Source organism: Muscardinus avellanarius (assembly GCF_963383645.1).
Source record: "Muscardinus avellanarius genome assembly, chromosome: 7".
Classification (NCBI taxonomy): Eukaryota; Metazoa; Chordata; class Mammalia; order Rodentia; family Gliridae; genus Muscardinus; species Muscardinus avellanarius.
Window position 1 is genome coordinate 105,995,008 of NC_137793.1, and position 12,464 is coordinate 106,007,471.

Below are 12,464 nucleotides of genomic sequence, written 5' to 3' on the forward strand. Positions count from 1 at the left end.
CACTGCTTTTACTTTAAAAACATCTCTCTGGGCTTTCTCTGTGGTGAAAAGCTAATTGCACCGTTCCTGCAAGCCATTGCTTTTTGATTCAGGTTATTTGAGGAAGAGTCGACTCCCACGTGAGAAGAAGGGCTGGAAGGTCACAATGCCAGGAGGCATCCTGAAGGGATTGGGGGCGTGCAGCAAGCACGGGGACTCGGGTCATACCCGAGAGAGCACACACAGCCTCATATAGTGTCCTTTTAGCTAGATGGAATTTTGAAAGTGACCTTCTGCACAGCGGGGCCACCTAGAAAGAGGGAGGAAGTTTTGTTTCCTTTTGGCTCCCGGTTGCTTTTCCAACCCCTTTGATCAAGATGAAAGGCTGATTTTCAGAACAGCCATGGCCAATGGCCAAAAGGTGCTTGTTTTGCTTGATGAGGCAAAAAGTCCACAGAGACTATGCAGATGTCGCTCCTGGATGTGGGATAGAATGGAGAGTTGTCACAGTGAGCGATGGCCCAGGCTGGTGCGGGGAAGGCAGAGCAGTGTTCTCCCACAAGGCCTACAAGGGGGAGCATCCCTCGTGGGTTCTTCCCAGCTTGGAATCACTCTCTCCAGATCTTGATCTTCTTCCCCTTCCTCTAGCACTGGGTTTTCCACTTAGCAGCTTAATGTCCAGCCTCTGTGGATCTCAGTTTGCTTATCTGCAATATATGGTCTGAATATGAGAAAGCACTTCCTAAGCTACAACCCTTATGGCTGGATGAATTCTGTTATTGTAATCTAAGGATTTACCACATTTCCCTAATTTTCAGCAAACAGGATGCAAAAGAAAAGCTGGTCCTCGCACTCAGACTCCTCAGATAGGAAGGAGAATTAAGCCACCCGTCCTGCAGCCGCCACATGGGGCAGAGCCCTGGGTTTTTCTAGACGTAGAGATGGCAGCAGTTTCAACTTGCAACCGATCTCAGAATAGACAGAGGCTAGTGGTCAGTCCACTGGGAACTCTAGAGGCCTGTAGACTCCACTGGAAGCCTGGGATTGAAGCAACAATGAAGGACTGACCCTCATGAAAATGGGAAGAAGTGGTGGCCTTTCTGAGACAGAAAAGGAACTGGCTGGCTAATTGATTTACTCATTTCAGGAGCATCTGTTTGTGCAAAGTAGTAGTGGTAATAATAATAAAGAGGTGGCCATAGCTCTGGTATGGTTGCTAGGAGCTCACAGAGGAAAGGGATGCAAGGTCCTGGAGCTAGAATCTAAGCATCACTACTATTTAAAAGTTTCTCAATATCTTTCACTTCCCTGGAGCCTTAGTGGCCTCAAAGGGAGACTAAGGCACCTGGCCCAGGTAGAGGCTGGGCTTCTTAGGGGTCCTGGGCAGAACCCCATCCACTTTTTAATGTAATGAGGCCCAGTTAGAGGAGAGGATTCAGCAATGTGAGGCCTGTTGAGAGCAGGGTGGGTGGGTCTGATGCTCTTGATTTCTCAGAGATACCCAGAGAGCTTCCACAGGTCCCTGCACTCCTCCCCTGTTGAGGCCTGTAGAGTTGGCTCTGATTTCCCTTATCTGGAGGTAGAAGGACTGTCTTCAGGGCTCTGAATTACCCTCATAAGCAGAAGCTGCAATTTGCAAGTTAGTTGCAGCTACTTAACTTGTCAGGTTCCCTGTAGAGGGTTCACACCAGGCACCTTCCACAGGCTGGACAGACACGGTCTAGCCCTGAAATAAGGTGACTCCAGTCTTCTTCCAAGTCTCAGCAGAAAAATTAGTCAATAGAAAGAATCCTCTTAAGATTTCTCTCCTATAAATTTTTTCTTAAATGCCTGTGATCTGATACCTCTTGTCTATGTAAGAATGTTGTGGGTGATTTTTATCTGTTTTAGCATAAACTACTTATTCTGGGTGAAACAGATCTACACTTCTATGTTATTTTGTAAAAAGTACCATACTTTGCAGATGCCCTACCACCTGTACAAGCATGAGAATAAAAGTTCTTTCTGATTCAAAGCAAAAGGAGAAGTTGGGGAGACTTTTCACACTGAGGCCATAGTTTATCATCATCACTGCCATTATAAAAACCATTAAGCCAGGCATGGTGGCACACGCCTGTAATCCCAATACTTGGAAGGCAGAGACAAGAGGATCACAGGTTCAAGGACAGCCTCAGCAACAAAATGAGACTTTCTGCAACCTAATAAGAACTTGTTTCAAAATAAAAATAAAGGGCTGGGGTTGGATCTTGGAGGTAGAATGCCCCTAGATTCAATCGCCAGTACCCCCAGCACACACAAAATCAAAACCATGATTTTAAAAACTATATGCCATCTGCCCAGCCCCGCTTGTGACCTTGCTTCACTTCATCAAGAAAAATGGAGTGACAGAAGAGAACTCCACATCCTTCCATGACTACATCTTCACCCCCATCAATCACCATCTCCCAGCTGTTACTACAGGTGAACCGAGCATGTCTCTACCTAGACTCTGCCTTCCTTCTTGACACCACGTCTTACTGCGCTTCCCTACTCAGTCAATGACACTCACCCAGCCTCTGCCTTTCTCTTCTGTCATCCACGTTCTACACTCTATTGGACTATTCTCATTGTCATACAAACATACTGTTATTTCTCTCACCTAAGAAATGCCACATCCTTCACAAGCTGTTTCTAGAGCTGCCTTCTGCAGCAAATTCTTCTAAAGAGTTGTCCATATCCATTGCCTTGGTTTCTCTCTTTTTACACCAGTGTGCATCAAACTTTTCTCCCCACTGCTTTGGTTAAGGTCGCCAGTGCCTCCAATTGTCAAACCCAATGACTAATTCTTCTTGTCACACTGGGCAGGCTTCCAAGATGACCTCCAGCTCTTGGTATTCACACTTTTGTGTAGTCCCCTCCTTTAATGAACCAAGAACATTCAGAGGCAATGATATGACATTTCCAAAATTTGATTATAAAAGACTGTGATCTCTGTCCTGGCTTCATTACCTCTCTTCCCTTCCCTTTCTTTCCTTCCCCTTCCCTTCCCTTCTCTCTCACAGTTGATCTGAGAGAAGTTAGTTGTCACTGAGAATTGCCAAGAACCACAAAAGCGAGCTTGGACTAGAATTCTCCAGTCACAGTTAAGCCCAGAGAGGCCTGTAGTCCCCAGTTCACAACTTAACTACAATTTTACAAGAGCTCTGGGGTCAGCATTACTACTTTTGCTCCTCCCAGATTACTGAGACTTAGAAACATTTGGAATAATAAATATTTGTTATTTTAATCTAAAAAGTTTAGCTGGGTGTGGTAGCACACGCTTGTAATCCCAGCATTCGGGAGGCTGAAACAGGAGGATCGTGGTTCGCAGACAGCCTCAGCTACTTAGTGAGGCCCTTTGCAACTCAGTGAGACCCTGTTTCAAAATAAGAAATAAAAATATAGGGCTGGGGATGTAGCTCAGATGTAGAATGGCCCTGGGATCCATCCCCTGTAGCGCAAAATAAATAAATAAATAGATAAATAAATAAATAAATATAGTTTTTGAGCGCTTTGTTACACAGCAAGAGGTGACTAGTACACTTGACCTGTCACAGTATTTGACCCAACTGGTCATACCCCATCCCCTTGAAGCACATTCTTCATTTGGCTTTCACAATACACGTTCTAGGTTTTCCTTCTACTGAGTGGGTTACTTCTCAACTCCTGCTGGCTCCTCTACTTTTGCTCAACTTCTTTAAGTTGGAAACCCCAAGACTTGGCTTTTGGTCCTCTTCTCTCCTCTCTCTACACTTACTCCCTTGGTGACATCAACCAGTCTTATAACTTTAATTATCATCTATATGTTGTCAACTCCAAAATTTGTATCTCAGTACAGACCTTTCTCTCCAACTTCTGACTTATATAACCAATTGTCCACTTGGTTACTGAGTCTACAACTCAATTCAACGTGTTCGTATAGGAATCACTCACTTTTCCCACCCAAACCTGCCCCTCGGTTGGGGGTCTCTCCATCCTTCCAGTTGGAAAAGCTATCATTCATTCTTATCTTTCTATTATACCCTAAATTTAATCATTAGTGAATCCTACACATTATGCCTACAAGATACATAAAAAAAATCCAGTCTCTTCTTCAAAGCCTTGAAGGCAACATAAAGGAAAACTAATGATAATAATAAGTAACATTCTATTAGCTCTTACAATACGCTAGACACTCTTGAATCCTTTGCTTATATCTTGTTTAATCCTCGTGGCAACACCATAAGGCAGGTATTCTTATAGAACTCATTTTACAGATGATAAAGACTGAGGCACAGAAAGGTTTAAGAACTTTCCTAAGGTCCCACGACTGATAAATGGTGGAGACAGTATTTGAATCCAGGAAGCCTTCCCCCACAGCCTATGTTTAAGCGCATGGAGCATGTAAACAACACCTGCAGCTGTATAAACCTTCAGCATTTCACAAAGAAAACGCATTCCTACTCACCAGCACCCTCCGGATTGGTAAACAGACTGGCATTATAACTGCCAGCATAGATATCCACATTTAACTCCCTAACTCTTCATCCGCTCTGCTCTTACCTCCCTGGAGAACCAGCCATGCATTTTCTACCACATCAGTTATCTATTATTCATTGCTAAACATAACATTGCGAAACTGCCAGCATCACACGATATCCTCATACTAAGCTTCCTCAGGCTGCTCCCATTTCAGCCTTTCTCAACACCATCTTCCCCCCACCGGCTTCCTCTTAATTAAAGGCAGCCTTTTTTTTCTCTCTCCAAGAGCCACAGTCTCTTATTTGCTTTCAGCGATTGCATTGATCTGTCTTATTTCTAATGCGCTTTGCGGGGCTGCTCCTTCATCATTGATTGCACATGTTTTTACCTGGCTGGCTGCTCCTTTTTGTGCTTTTTAAAAACACTTACAGCTTGGTCTTTAGGATTGCATAAATTGCTACTTAATAGATGTTGGTCAGGCAACTACTGCATTCCTGCACACAGTGGTGGCGTCTCTGGGAGAATGCAAAGACTACCAGCCCCAGAAGGGACTAAGATATTTTTAGAGAGATAAACTTTTCCTTTCTGAAAAAGTTATAATCTAACTAAGTAGTCAAAGTAACCTTAAGCCTTTTAATATTTCTGAGAAGGAAATGAAGATCCCTGTGAGCTGGAGGAAACCAGTAAGGTTCTATGGAGAAGGTGAGTTTAGGGTTGTTCTTGGAGAATGGATGATTGGGGTGAAACAAATCACACATAGAAAGACACGGATGCTGGCAATAGCAAGTCTGAGTCAGGTGTTAGAAAAAGTATCCCAGATGGAGAAACGCAGGAGGTAAGACTGGATGATCCTGCCATGATTTGGCTATGGTTTGAGTATCCTCCATGAGGGGTCATGTGCTGGAAGCTTGGTCCCCAGGGTGGCAGTGTTGGGAATAGGTGGGACCTCAAAGAGTTGGAATTTAGGACATGGTAATTACATGACTGGGGGGTGCTGCCCTTGGAAGGAATTGATGTAATTCTCATGGGACCCCAATAAGTTCTTGCTAGAAGATTAGTATAAAAGAGAAAGATTAACCACTCCCTACTCTCTGTCTTCCTGTCTTGCTATGTGATCTCTCCCTCTCACATGTGTTACCATTATGAGGCCATCCACCATGGTGTGACCCTGCCAAGGAGGCCCTCACCAAAGGCCAAATCAAGGGGCTGCCCATTCTTGAACTTTTGGCCTCCAAGACTAAGAGCTAAATACACTTCTTTCCTTTATACATTAACTAGCCTCGGGTAATTTTTGCAGCCACAGAAAACAGATTGCTACAGATCCTGAAATGCTTTGATGACAGGACAAAAGTCACTGGGGTTATATTCTGAAGGTGCCAAACTGCCTACGCTTCACATTTCTGTGATGATCTGCCGTAGAACTCCCTTAAGACGGCTATTCTGTGTTTATCATGATTATCCTCCCAGGTCCAGTGAGAGGTTAAGAGACATTCTCTCTCATCACTTTGTCCCTAGCCCAGAAGAAGTTGGTTCCCCCATCACTGAGAGAGAGAGAGAGAGAGAGAGAGAGAGAGAGAGAGAGAGAGAGAGAGGAGAAAGACAGAGAGAGAAAAAGAAAGAGGGAGAGAGAGGGAGGGGAGGGGGGAGGGAAGGAGAGAAAGAGAGAGAAAAGGAGAATGGGAGAGAGGAAAAAGACAGAGAAAGAGAGGAGAAAGAGAGAAAAGAAAGAGGGAGAGAGAGGAGAAAGACAGAGAGAAAAAGAGAGGGAGAGAGAAAGACAGAGAGACGTACAGAGAGACAGAGAGACAGAGATCTAGAACTGCTGATTAGATTCTCGGGCTGTGACACTTTCTAACTCACAAATTCAACAGCCTTCTGTTCCACCAAAAAGCCAAACCCCATCTGCATGAAAAGTTCAGGCAGTGCCCAAAGCTGTTCCATAAGCAAACATTTTTCTGCACCCCTGCTCCCTGCCAGCTCTGTTTCCACCCTTCACCATCCCCCAGGCTCCTTGACAATGGGCTTGTGGTAAGGTTTGGCCACTGGGAAGCCCTAGTGGAGACTAGAAGATAGATCGAAGGGAGAAGCCAGAGTGCTTCGCCAGCTCCCTCTCGGCTGTGCTGTCCTTGCATGGCGATAACAGTGTCTCCCTCGTCATCACATCTTCTCCTGACAGCCCCTCCTTCTGAGGTTCCAGCCACCAGCAGACAGGACTCCCCATAGCCGAGTAGCTTTGGGTTCTAGAGCCTGGGTCCCTCCAGCAGAGAAGCAGTGTGGCTTCCTGCTCTGGGCAACCTTCTGCCTTCTGTTTGTATCTATGCAACCGAGTCCTTATATTAACATTCTTTGTCTGAAATACCTAAAATCATCTCACTGGCTGAACCCTGACTAATGCAGGAAGCCACAAAAGTTTTGGAGCAGGGGAACAGCAGGAGCTTCCGTTGTTTTTTGAAAGATTACTCCGGATGCTGCAAAACTACTGGTAGAAGGAGACGGTGTGTAGAACGTAAAACTGCCTAGGGAGCTCTTTCAAAAGTGCCAGCGCTGGATGGTTGGGCCCAGGGCTTCAGGGGTGCAATGAATATGGAGAGAAAAGGAGAGAACTGAGCTCTGTTTCGGAGCTAGAAGGTGAGTGGCTTGGTGATAGGTTGGATGTGGGGATATGAAGAAAAGAGAGGCTTCGGTGATAGCTCCCCTCTATTTTTGGCTTGAGCAGCTGGGTGGAAAATACTTAAGTAGCAAGATAAGGGTAGGGGCAGTTGGGGGTTCAACAGCATGTCAGTCATCTCCTTTATGAAGCCTCCAGTGCCTCTTACAGAGGAGGAAACAATTTCTCCGTCCTTGGTGATTACACAGCACTGGAAACACACTATAATTACATGGTGACACGTCCACTTGACCTGTTTCCCAGCCGCGTGCACTGTGTTGGAGCTCGCTGTATCTTGTCCGTCTCTGTGACCACGGTGGCACCCGGCGCTCTTAGCTGCCGAGCCACCCAGCCAAAGTACCAAGCGGGCAGCTTAACGGAACAGCATCATCGCTAGGCAACAGAGCTGACTGTACAAACGCACGTGGCTCTGGCAACCACGCAAGCCCTTGCTGACAGTCCTTCACGCCGCTCTGACTCACGGATTAAACTCGCTTTCCTGCCTGTGGGCTGCTGTCCCTGACCTCAGCGTTTCCATGTCCAGCCCATGAGTCCATCCACTGAGGTAGGAAGGACACGCAGAGGCTGCTGACATGTCTGCTGAACTGAACCAAACAGGTATCTCCAAATAGCACCACAGCACAATTTCTTTCCTTTTCTGATTTTGGTACACGAGATTGAACCTAGGGACATTCTACCTCTGAGATATATTCCAGCTCTAGTTTATTTTTTATTTTAAAACAGAGTCTCACTACTCGGTTCACTGACAGTCTCAGCTATGTAGTGAGGCAAGTTTCGGGGGTGGGGGTCTCACTAAGTTGCTGAGCTGGCCTTGAACTTGCAATCCTCCTATCTCAGCCTCCCAAGTACTGGGATTACAGGTGTGCACCACTGTGTCTAGCTAGCACCTCTTGTTTTGCAAGATCTCTCAATTTCTCCCTCTTTACTAAGCTCTCATTAAAGACTCAAAGGTCTCCTCTCCTCTACTGACCACTGAACTGGGCTGAAGCCTCTCCTGCAACACCCAGGTCAGTGATGGTGGTGGCCCTGGTGACATCACTGACCTTGCTGCCTCGGAAAGGTGGCTGATGCCCCTTTGTGTGCCTGCATGGTGGGTGGAGCGGTCCTGCACAGCCTCTAGACCTGTGGTAAAGAACTGCAACCCTGAACATGGAGGGGTGGCCTCATGATCTCAAGAAGAAAATCCAGAGAAAACAGAACACCTCTGAGCAGTCCCCCGATGCACAGTGGCCTGCCTCCCTCTCCTGTAGCCGCAGCCGCTCAGCCTCCTCTTCACATCCTTCTCCTGACTCTTTCTTTTTTAAATTAATCTAATGCTCTGCATCCTTAAAGTGCACCTGGGGACCTGGGCACACCCTTGTCTCACTTCATTCTCTCCCCCGGTGACAAATATTGGCCAAGTGTCCACTCCAGGTGGGATGTGGCGAGTGGAAACAAGACACAGTTGTTGGGAATGAGAGGTTTGGTCCTCCAGGAATTTAGAGTCCAAACGAGGATACGGGACAGAAAGTAAGACAGGTGAGCCACGCAGACACAAGCCACCACCTGCGACTCCGTGGGACACATGCATGCTTGGAATTCCAGATGGTTTCTGTCTTTGGCACTAACTCCCTGCTGAAAGCCAAGCCCCCTTGTTTCTCCTTCCTGGGGCTCAACGTACACGCATCCCATCGCTCGCAAACTCCACGTTTGTGAACTTACCTGCTCGCTAAAATGTGTCTCATCCAAGATCAGTAGGCGCGGCTCATCGGTGCGTGCATGCGGGGTGGCAAAAAATTTGAGTCACGGCACACACTCATCCCTGGCTGGGTTGAAATAAGGTAACACACGGCGCCTTCTTGTGTCGGGTCCCACATTGTAAACACCTGCACTTTTTGTGTACTTTCTGCATTTCAGTACTTTCTGAGGATGAGTTTGCTGTTTACAATGGCCCTCGAGGGTAGTGTTGAAACACTATCTGGTGTTCTAAGCACACGAAGGCTGTGATGTGACTCAGAGAAGGCACACATATGTTAGGTAAGCTCTGTCCAGGCATGCGAGCTGAATGCTTATGAATCAACACTGCATGTTCAACAAGGTGTCTTTAAAGGAAACACACATAAAAGAAGATCAAGACATATTGATCTCCTGATGGAGGTGCAGAGAAAAATTCAAAGGCTTGCAAGAACTGAACCAGTATTTCTATTTCCCTAGGAGAGCTGGCTCGTCACGGGCTAACTCGGTGTTTGCAGAAGCCTCACAGAGCATCACTACTGCAGATAATCAGCACCGACTGCAACCAGAGCTCTGTGGAACAGACTGATGCGGAGCATCTACAGAGAGGGAGGAGGTGGCTCTGCTGCCCCTGCTATGTCAAGACCGCCACTGGAGTGCCAGGCTTAGTTCTAGGAGCCGCACTCTCTGGGGAGACACTAAAGATTGCCAGCCAAGATAACCACAGGTCTATGGCCCTGACCTCTAGGGAAAAGCTAAGGAACTCTGGGATCCCATCTTGAAAAGGAAAGACTCACAAGGCATGGTGGCACATGCCCATACTCTCAGTACTCGGAACAGATTCAGGAGGATCACAGGTTCAAGACAAGCCTCAGTGATTTAGCAAGAGACTCTCAGCAACCTAGAGAGACCCTGTTTCAAAACAAAAATATTTTTAAGAGGGTGACACTCAGAGATGGAGTGACCCTGAGTCCAATTGTTAATTCATTCCCAGGGAAAGAGAAATATGATATAGAGATAGAGATGAAAGAGAGAGAGGGAGGGAGGGAGGGAGGGAGGGAGGGAGGGAGAGAGAGAGAGAGAGAGAGAGAGAGAGAGAGAGTAGAAGGAGGAGAGGAGAGAAAAAGAAAAAGAAAAAGAAAAGAAAAAAAAGAGAAAGAGAAAGAGAAAGAGAAAAAGGAAGGAAGGAAGGAAGGGAGGGAGGGAGGGAGGAAGGGACGCAGCCACCATCACATAACTGAGTGTGTCCACCTGGAGAAGGGATGATCAGACTTGGCTTAGAGACTCCCAGAAGGAAGGATGGGACCCAGGAGTGGAAGACACAGGGGGTAGATCTTAGCTCAGCCCAGAGAAGAGAGCTTTGATAGTCAGAAGGGCCTGTGGCCAGGAGGGCAGCCTCATATGGGAAAAAGGTCCTTGTTTTTTGGGGTGACAGTGACCAGAAGGGGACACTGAGGAAATGTAAGTACTGGCTGCACAGTTGAGAGTCTGCTATTCTATGAAAGTAAGTTCCCAAGTGAGAGCCAAGACTCTGTGAAGCAATGATCCCTGTTCCACCACTAAGGTTACCACTGCAGCCTCCTCTGCTCAGGGGAAGACACCACCTGTCCTGTAGCCCTGTAGCTGTGTCCTGGACACCTGCTGCCCAGGACACCAGAAGACAGTGCTGGGAGCAGGTCTCCCTCAGGGAGGGGCTTCCTGGCTCTCTGGCTCCAATGGTGGCAGGAAGGTGGGGGAGAGGCAGATCATCACTTACCCACCCCCAATCAATTTGGAGCAATTACCATGAGAACATTTCCTTTTAAACCTCAAGCTGAGTTGAAAACATAAGTGGAGGAACCAGGCATTTTTCTGATCATTTAAAAACCATAAACCTCAGTGGGAAAGTGATTTGACTGTCAAGAGAAAATGCAAGAATGGAAAGCAAAATCCCCGTCGCTGTAAAAATACTTGGGGAGTAGCCCAAGCGTTCTTCCAGGGCGACAGGTGCCACGAGGTGACACTAGTCTTCCTGCAGAAGCGGAAAGGCCTTCTACGTGACTTCACCCACAGGCCGAGGGGCCTGGGACTGGGCCAGCACAAGCATCTGGAAGGGTACCCAGAGGCCATGCTGTTCCCATGGGTAGACCTCCCCTGTGCCCTCAAGAGCCCAGGAAGGAAGACAAGAGCCAGTCCATCAAGCAAAAGTCAGTTGGTGGATGCAGGCTGTGCAGTCTGCCCTGGAACTGAAACAAGAGCCCAAGAGTATCTCCACTCTGAGGGTTTCAACTCGTGGAGGAAGAAGGGGAATACACGTAAGAACTCCTGGAACAGCCAGCCAATTAACTGAGTCAACCAGCATGACAGGCCTCGCTGGCTGAAGGCGTGAGATGTGTAGAAGGTCCAGGGTTGGGGTGCTGTGCAGGAAATTTTGATCGGATTCCAGATACGATGAACAGACTAATTTGCATTAGGTATTACAGTAGCTCTATATAAATTGAAATAAGACAAGTACAGTGTTTCATGCCTGTAATTCTAGTACTTGGGAGGCTGAGAAAAGAGGATCACAGGTTTGGGACCAGCCTCAACAATTTAGGAAGACCCTCAGCAACTTAGTGAATCCCTATTTTAAAATAAGAAAAGGGCTGTGGGTACAGTCTGGAGGTAGTAGGGCCCTATGGTTAATATCTAGTATCAGAAATAAAAAAATAAAATAAAAATTTAAACTAAATTCCTCAGTCACACCAACTACAGTCCAAGGGTACAGTATAGAATTTCTGTGGCCAGTTGAAATCATCTTGGTCAAAGAATTCCTGTCCTCACAGGAATTTTTATTGGGAAGCCATAGTCCCTCCATCCTATCCCTTCTGGGATCCTTCCAATGCCCCAAAGTAAACTTTAGAGTCACTACCATGTCTTGGACAGTCCTCAGGGATCTGCCCCTTCTGGCTCTCTGGACTCTCGTTTCTACCACTTTGGCCTCATCTGTGTTGTGTAGCGACACTCAACAGCCACCTTTCTGTCCCTCTCATAAGCCGGCTTCTCCAGCACGGGACTGAGCTGCTCCCCCTGGTCCCTTTGCCCAGCTCACTTCTTGCCCTGTAAGGTTCAGTCAAAGCATCATTTCCCTGGGGTCCCTCCTGACCCCTCAGACAAGACCAGGTCTCCTACACAACATCTCAGGGAGAGGTGTCCTCTGTCCATCACAACCCCACTTCTCAGTTGTTGGCAGGTGTATCCCTACTGCCCGGCTCATAGGAAGCTCTTCCTAATGATTTGTCAAATGAAAAAAATGAATGAGTGACACTTGAATATCATTGGTTGTCAACCATCATAATTTGTAAATTATATGAGGGTAGGAACTTTGGAGATCTAATGAACTATGTTATCTCAACTCTTTCCATTAGAGTAGATTATCAGAATCATTGAGGAATAAAGATAAAAAGGGGGAGGAGGGATGGAAAGAGAAAGGGTAAGACATAAAGAGAGAAGAGAGAGGAAGGGAGGGAAGGAAGGGAGGGAGGGAGGAAAAGACAATAGGAAGACATAGATGAAGACATGACAGATGCCAGTTCTCTGCCTTAGGAGACAGGAAAAACAGTGGTGTTGTTTAATAGAATAGCTGTAGCACTAAAGGCACTGACTG